The following is a 6,810-nucleotide window of genomic DNA, read 5'->3' as shown; positions in this document are numbered from 1 at the left end:
TGGTCATGAATGATGTCTTTGGAATATCACATTCCCTTACTTTCAACTGATGGTAGCCTGATCTGAGGTTTATCTTACTGAAACAAGTAGCACCCTGAAGCTAAACGAAAAGATCATCAATTCTCGGAAGAGGATACTTGTTCTTAATGGTAACCTTTTTAAATTGGCGATAATCTTTACACATCTTAAGGGAACCATCTTTCTTCCTCACAAATAAGATCGGAGCACCCCAAGGTGAGACATTTGGTTGAATAAAGCCCTTATCAAGGAGATCTTTCAACTGCTCTTTCAACTCTTTTAACTCTGTTGGTGCCATCCTATATAGAGGAATAGATATAGGACGAGTATCTGGAAGAATATCTATACCGAAGTCTATTTCTATCTCAGAAGAGACTCCGGAAAGATCATCTGGAAAGACTTCGGGAAACTCTTTTACTACTAGAACTGACTGAATAAGAGGTATCTCAACACTAGAGTCATTAACTCGGACTAAGAGATAGACACACACTTTGGAAACTAATTTTCTTGCCTTAAGGTACGAAATGAAATAACCCTTAGGCACTGCTGAACTACTTTTCCACTATAAGACTGGCTCATTAGGAATTTGGAACTTAACAACTCGAGTTCTACAATCAATGGAGGCATAAGAGGCATGAAGCCAGTCCATACCTAGAATGACATCGAATTCTACCATGTCTAACTCAATTAAACCAACCTTGGTGTCTTTGTGATTGATGGAAATGACACAATCACGATAAACTCACTAAGCTAGAATAGACTCCCCAATAGGTGTAGAAACACAAAAGGGTTCACAGAGTTTCTCAGGAAGAACATCAAACTTATTTGCAACATAAGGGGTTGCAAAAGATAAACTTGCTCCTGGGTCTAGCAGAGCATAAACATCAAAAGTAAAAACTTTGATCATAATAGTGATGACATCTGGAGAGTTGTTTTGCTCTTGGTGACTAGTGATCGCGTAGAGGTGGTTTGCTCTTCCGCCAGTATCGGAAGTAGCTCCTCTAGGTGCATCCCTGTATGGTGGAGCAACTGAAGAAGACTGGGATCTATTGCCCCCATTACCATTACTATGCCTATTCTTAGGACACTCTCTCATAAAATGACCATTCTGGTCACACTTGAAGCAACCAGTGGAGCCATCACGACACAACCCTGAGTATCTCCTACCACACTTAGCACATGCAATAGTCTTAGTACCCTCTTGTGCCTTACTACCTTGCGAATGCAATGGTCTAGCTCTAAAGTTCTGAGAATTCTGACTATTGTACTCACATTTGTTCCTTGGTGCAGGTGCACTAGCAGATGATGGAGCATGTCTTTTCTACTTATGTTGGAAAGAAGACCGGTTCAAATTACTCTTTTGCTGCCTGAATTCATTCCCTGACGTCTTATCCCTCTTATTCTTAAACTATTCTCTATCCTTCAGTTGCTCCTCCTCAACATGTTGCACATGGATCATCAGCCATCCATGTAGCCTATTAGCATGGATGCCTTACTTTCCTTACTTGACAGACGAGTCAACCCAACAACGAATAAACTCATCCTGATCCTCATGTCAGCAACCATCACTTTGCTTCTCTTAGCTCACAAGGAAAGAAATGCCTCATGAAGGCACTCTCGACCATAGGCCAGCTCAAAATTGATTAAGCGCAAGCATGAGTTAGAAAGAAACTTTATAGAGATGAACTCTATCGCACGAAATGAGTATGAAAGAAATAAAGGAATTCCTAAATGTTGCAACCTCCTAATTATAGATGTGGCGCGCTTCACACCGATTACTAGGACTCTACAGACATGTCTTCATAGACTCCCTAGGACTCTTGAACTCTAGGCTCTGATAGCAAGTTTTTCACGCCTCGAGCCTACACCCCGGATGTGGCTGGGACTCGAGAACCATTGCTTGCCCCAAGAGAACCCTTGGCCTGGCTTACTTACTCAGCGGAAGACTCTAAGCATTATTACAATGATCAAATGCATTTTTACTCAACTTTTTAATAAAATAATTAAGAATGTTTAAAGGTCAAATATTCAACTTGGCCAAAATGGCAACTCAAGTCTTAACATATGAAATAATAATGTAAAGACAACTGACTACTAACTGTCTATGAAGCCTCTAAAACAAAGAGGGATGTCGGGACAGGACCCCCTATCATCCTAACAACTGAAATCTAAACAACTATGAAAGAGACACTCTGGAAAGCAAGGAGGCTCACCAACTGACTCTGACTTCTCAACTTGAACAACGAGGCGCTGGATGCTGATCTTAGTTACATGCGTCTTCATCATAACACGATGCAGGCCAACTGACATCAGTACATTGAATGTACGAGTATGCGAGTTGGAATTCTAAACACAACTTAAGCTTGAAAAGGATCTGAAAGGAACACTTACCTTGGCTTTACTCAACTCATGAATAACTCAACTCAAAATGCAGTGTAAAACAACAATAATAGTGCAATTTATACAAGGCATTTAAAACAGTAAATAACAACTCATTTTGTTAAAGATATGCAATAACAGACTCAACTTTACTCATATATCAAAGTAATATAGTTTTTGTGGGAGTTTCTCTAACCGACAACCACCACTGTAAGCCTAAGTGGTGACACAACGTCTTGCCCACGCTGCCAGAACTGTCCTGTACTTGTCATCATATAGAACGCCTTAACTAAGTGGATCCACTAGTCTATGCTAAAAGCATCTTAAGGAGTCATCTAAAAAGTATGATCTTTTACTACCCATGATGGCTACATGGTTTATGGAGATTGAGTTAATATGAACTCGCATCTCCATATCGGTTCTCAATACTACTCCCAAAATATGCTTAGCTCATATGTTTTTAAAACAAACTTCTTTCATTGGTTTGAGATAATTACTCAAAACTTAGCTTAAAAGCTCTCTTGGAATCGATGTTCCCTTTCTTTCTCAAATGTAAAAACACTTTAAACTTTTTGGGAATACATAGTCCCCATATACTTGTTTGAAGAAATGAACTTCAATCTTTACTCTTTACTCTTTACTTAACTTAAAACTTAAGTATTAGAACAAAGTTAAAACGTTTGTGAAAGACTTTTGAAAAACTTTAATGAACTTCTCTTGACTTGCTTCTTAACTTCTAAACTTGACTCTTAACTTTCCTTGAATTGAATTATGGATTCAAGGATTGTGATTTGTGATAGGAAAGATATCATTATGTTTAGGAGTGTTTTTAGGTAGCTAAACATGAGAAAAGATTTTTAAAAAATCACTGTCTGAGGACAAGTCTGCGACGCGGAGATGTATTTAAATTTTGGTCGCGAAAATACTATTTGAGGCAGAACGGTTCGTGACCGCCCCGCGATGCGAAATAATTTTTTCCAAATCTAGGGAGTAGATCCGTGACGCGGAGCCAGTTCCTAGATTTTCCTGACTAATTTCCTTCTTTGTTTTCCAGCCCAAACTCTGTTCTTTTTACCAAATTCTCTTTAGATACAAATACCCAACAAATGTACCAAAGAACCTAACTCAAACCAACTCAATAATCTGATGTAATGATCTCAGAAACTTCTCAATCTCAGCCCAATTCAAGAACGACATCAAATTCAAGAATACAAATTAAGGACATCAACTTTCGAACTCTTTTAGGACGAATTCACGCTGAAATAAACATGTTTGGCACGTGGGTGAACGAACCCAACGTTATGAAAGCCTCACATACCTTTTAGGATTAAATCCTTGGTGAAATCCACACGAAAATCTCCAAGAAATCGACGAACTTTGAACTTTTCTTCTCTTTTCTCCTCTTTTCTCTTTTCTCCATGCCCTAGCGTGAACTTCAACTTTTCTAAACTGGTCTAATTCTGATTAGACCCTAAATTAATTACCAAAAATGAAATAAAACTATTGGGCAAGGAAAATACTAAAATACCCTTCCAAAATTCGGATTAGACTTTCCTTATCTAAACAGCCCAACTTCCAAAGGGCTTATCTCATTCATACAAACTCGGAATCGCGAAAACTCGGCGGCGTTGGAAATATTATTCCAAGATATTTCCTACGCAATCTTGAAGCACACCTAACTCATCCTGAGCGAGGAGTTATGGTCGTTTGAAGTTGACCAAAAACTCAACTTAACATACTTAACAAATTTTCCAGATTTCTATTCTTTCCAAAAATTGACTATTTCCAATTCTTAACTTCTTCCTAGTTATTTCAATTTGCGAGATGTTACATGGAATGCAGGACCTCTCGATGATTTAGGAAGGTCAAGATAGTTGTTCGTAAGAACGAGCGAAGATCCAGGATACAGAATACTGGCACGACGCGGCTGTGGAATTAAATCTTTGGTCGCATAATTATTTTTGAGGCAGCGGACTCTGTATCCTCTCCGCGACGCGGAGAGGGGATAATTACTCGGGGACTGAAATTCTAAGGGCCTTCGCGACGCGGAGCTGGCGCAATTATTTGCCCGATCTTTTCCTCTCCTCCCAACTTGATTCAACTCACACCCAAAACAGTTCATCGACCAAATTTAAGAGAATTCACAAACCCAGAATGACTTCAATGAACCCACAATAAAATCTATCAAGGAACTCAACTCATTTGCAAAAACACATACCTCAAGAACCCAAAAACTTCCAATTATGGCTAAAACTTAAGAACATCAAATCCTTCAACTTTCTAGAACTAATTTTACGCTGAAATTAACATGACTGGCGCGTGGGTGAACGAACCCAATGCTATGTGAACTCACATACCTCTTTATTGATCAACGCTTGGTGAAACGACCTTCGATTCCACAAGAAATCTCCAAGAACACCTTGACTTTTCTCTTTTTCTCCTCTTCTTGAACTATTCTCAAAACCCTAGGTGTTAATTTTGATTGCGTAAACTGAAACAAATCAGTTTAGACCCCTAATTAATTACTAAAAATGAAATAACTTGATTGGGTAAGGAAAAGACCAAAATACCCTCTTAAATCTAGGTATCTTTCTTTATCCGGACAGCCCAACTTCAAATGGGTATATCTCCCTCATACGAGCTCGAAATTTAGCAAACTTCAGTGGTGTTGGAAAGAGAATTCCAAGACCTTTCATTTGATATCTTGTGGCCCACCTAAATCATCGTGTGCTAAAAGTTATGGTCGTTTGAAGTTGACCCAAAACTTATACATAGCATAACTTGCCAAAATTTCTAAATTTACTCTTTCCAAAAATAGTTCTTTCTAATTCTAGTTCTTTCTAAGGCGGGATGTTACAAGAATCTTGTTCCACCATCGCGAGTCATAGAACGTAGGTAATGGACATGAGTAAAATCTGAATCCAACACAAGGGCATCAAAAAAATTGGAAGCGCACCTAAAACACATCAATGACATAACAAGAAGTCATAGGAACATTTCAACAATCAGTTCTTGAGGAAGAGTAGGAATTCTTCTCATAGGTATCATATTTGTATCCTAAGTGGAGGCTAAAGAGTGAGTGAGTCAAACTAAAGTCTTTGCAAGCTTTTATAAGTAAGCTAATTTTTTCTCATTAAATGTTTTATTTGACTTTATTATCTACTTGCATTAAAACATTTGCATTGGATTAAATTTATATTAAGTTGATCGGATCCAAAATAACGTTTTTCCTTTTTTAACTTTGACTTAATAGGAATTTTAATAAAGTAAAAAAAAAAAATCATGTATATAGCCATAAATTAAAGATATGTATAATTTACTAAAATATAATTTTAATTAATATACCATATGAAAAAGTCAAATTAAAGATCAATTACAGAAAAAGAAAAAAACATTCTTTATGAAACAGGACTAAAAAGGATTATAAGATAAACTAATTAAATTAAAAAAATATAATTAAATTTATATATTCAAAACTATACAAATTAATTATTTATCTATAAGAGCAAATGAATAATGTTTTTTCTATTTGTGTAGACTCTCTTGCCTCTCTACAAAGATTTGCCAGCTCACAAATATAAAAATATTATAGACAAGTAATGTTATGATTGAGTTAATTTCCTAAATAGTCATATATTTCAAAAATTGTCTATTAATTAAAATCATATTTGATTTTTTAAAATTATAAAATCACTCAATTATTTTTTTCCCTCAAAATATTCTAAACAAAAAAAAATGATTCTCTTTTAGTTGACATGCCATATCACATTAAAAACGATATTCAATTCAAATTTGAAAAGAGAAAGAATAGAAAATATTACCTTTTGAGAAAAATTCTTGTATGATTTTTTTTTAAATTACTTGAGAACATATACATTGACATGCATAAGGCCTAATATAAAAGAAAGAAAAATAATATTTGATTCATTTGAAGCGATTCGAAAAAAGAGAGACAAAAACAGTGTTATTAACTTTATAGAATTTGTCACGACCCAAAAATGGACGTGATGGCACTCGTCTTATCCCACCAAGAGAAGTCAGCCTAACACTCACCCATTACAATAAAATGCGGAAATTTCATAATTAATTCAAAAATACCCCCAAAATCTGGTTGTCACATGTACAAGCCTTTAAAGTGTTACAATAGATTTGAAAGAAAACGTAAGTCTCAAATGATGTTGTCTCTAAAATAGAGCAATATCATAAATAGGAGTAAGAAGGTCGTTTGAGATGACAAACAGCTACCTCACAAATCTCCAAGAAGCCTCGGAAAATAAGAAAAAGGAAAGTATCACAAATCCAGGCTCATAACCTACAAAAAAAATTGTAGAAGCAAGGGGTGAGTACCAAACCACACGGTACTCAGCAAGTACACCTCTAAACACAAGCTAAGGGAATAGAATACGGGTACTC

This window comes from Solanum tuberosum, unplaced genomic scaffold, assembly GCF_000226075.1.
Source record: "Solanum tuberosum cultivar DM 1-3 516 R44 unplaced genomic scaffold, SolTub_3.0 scf00045, whole genome shotgun sequence".
Classification (NCBI taxonomy): Eukaryota; Viridiplantae; Streptophyta; class Magnoliopsida; order Solanales; family Solanaceae; genus Solanum; species Solanum tuberosum.
Note: the sequence above shows the minus strand (reverse complement) of the source record.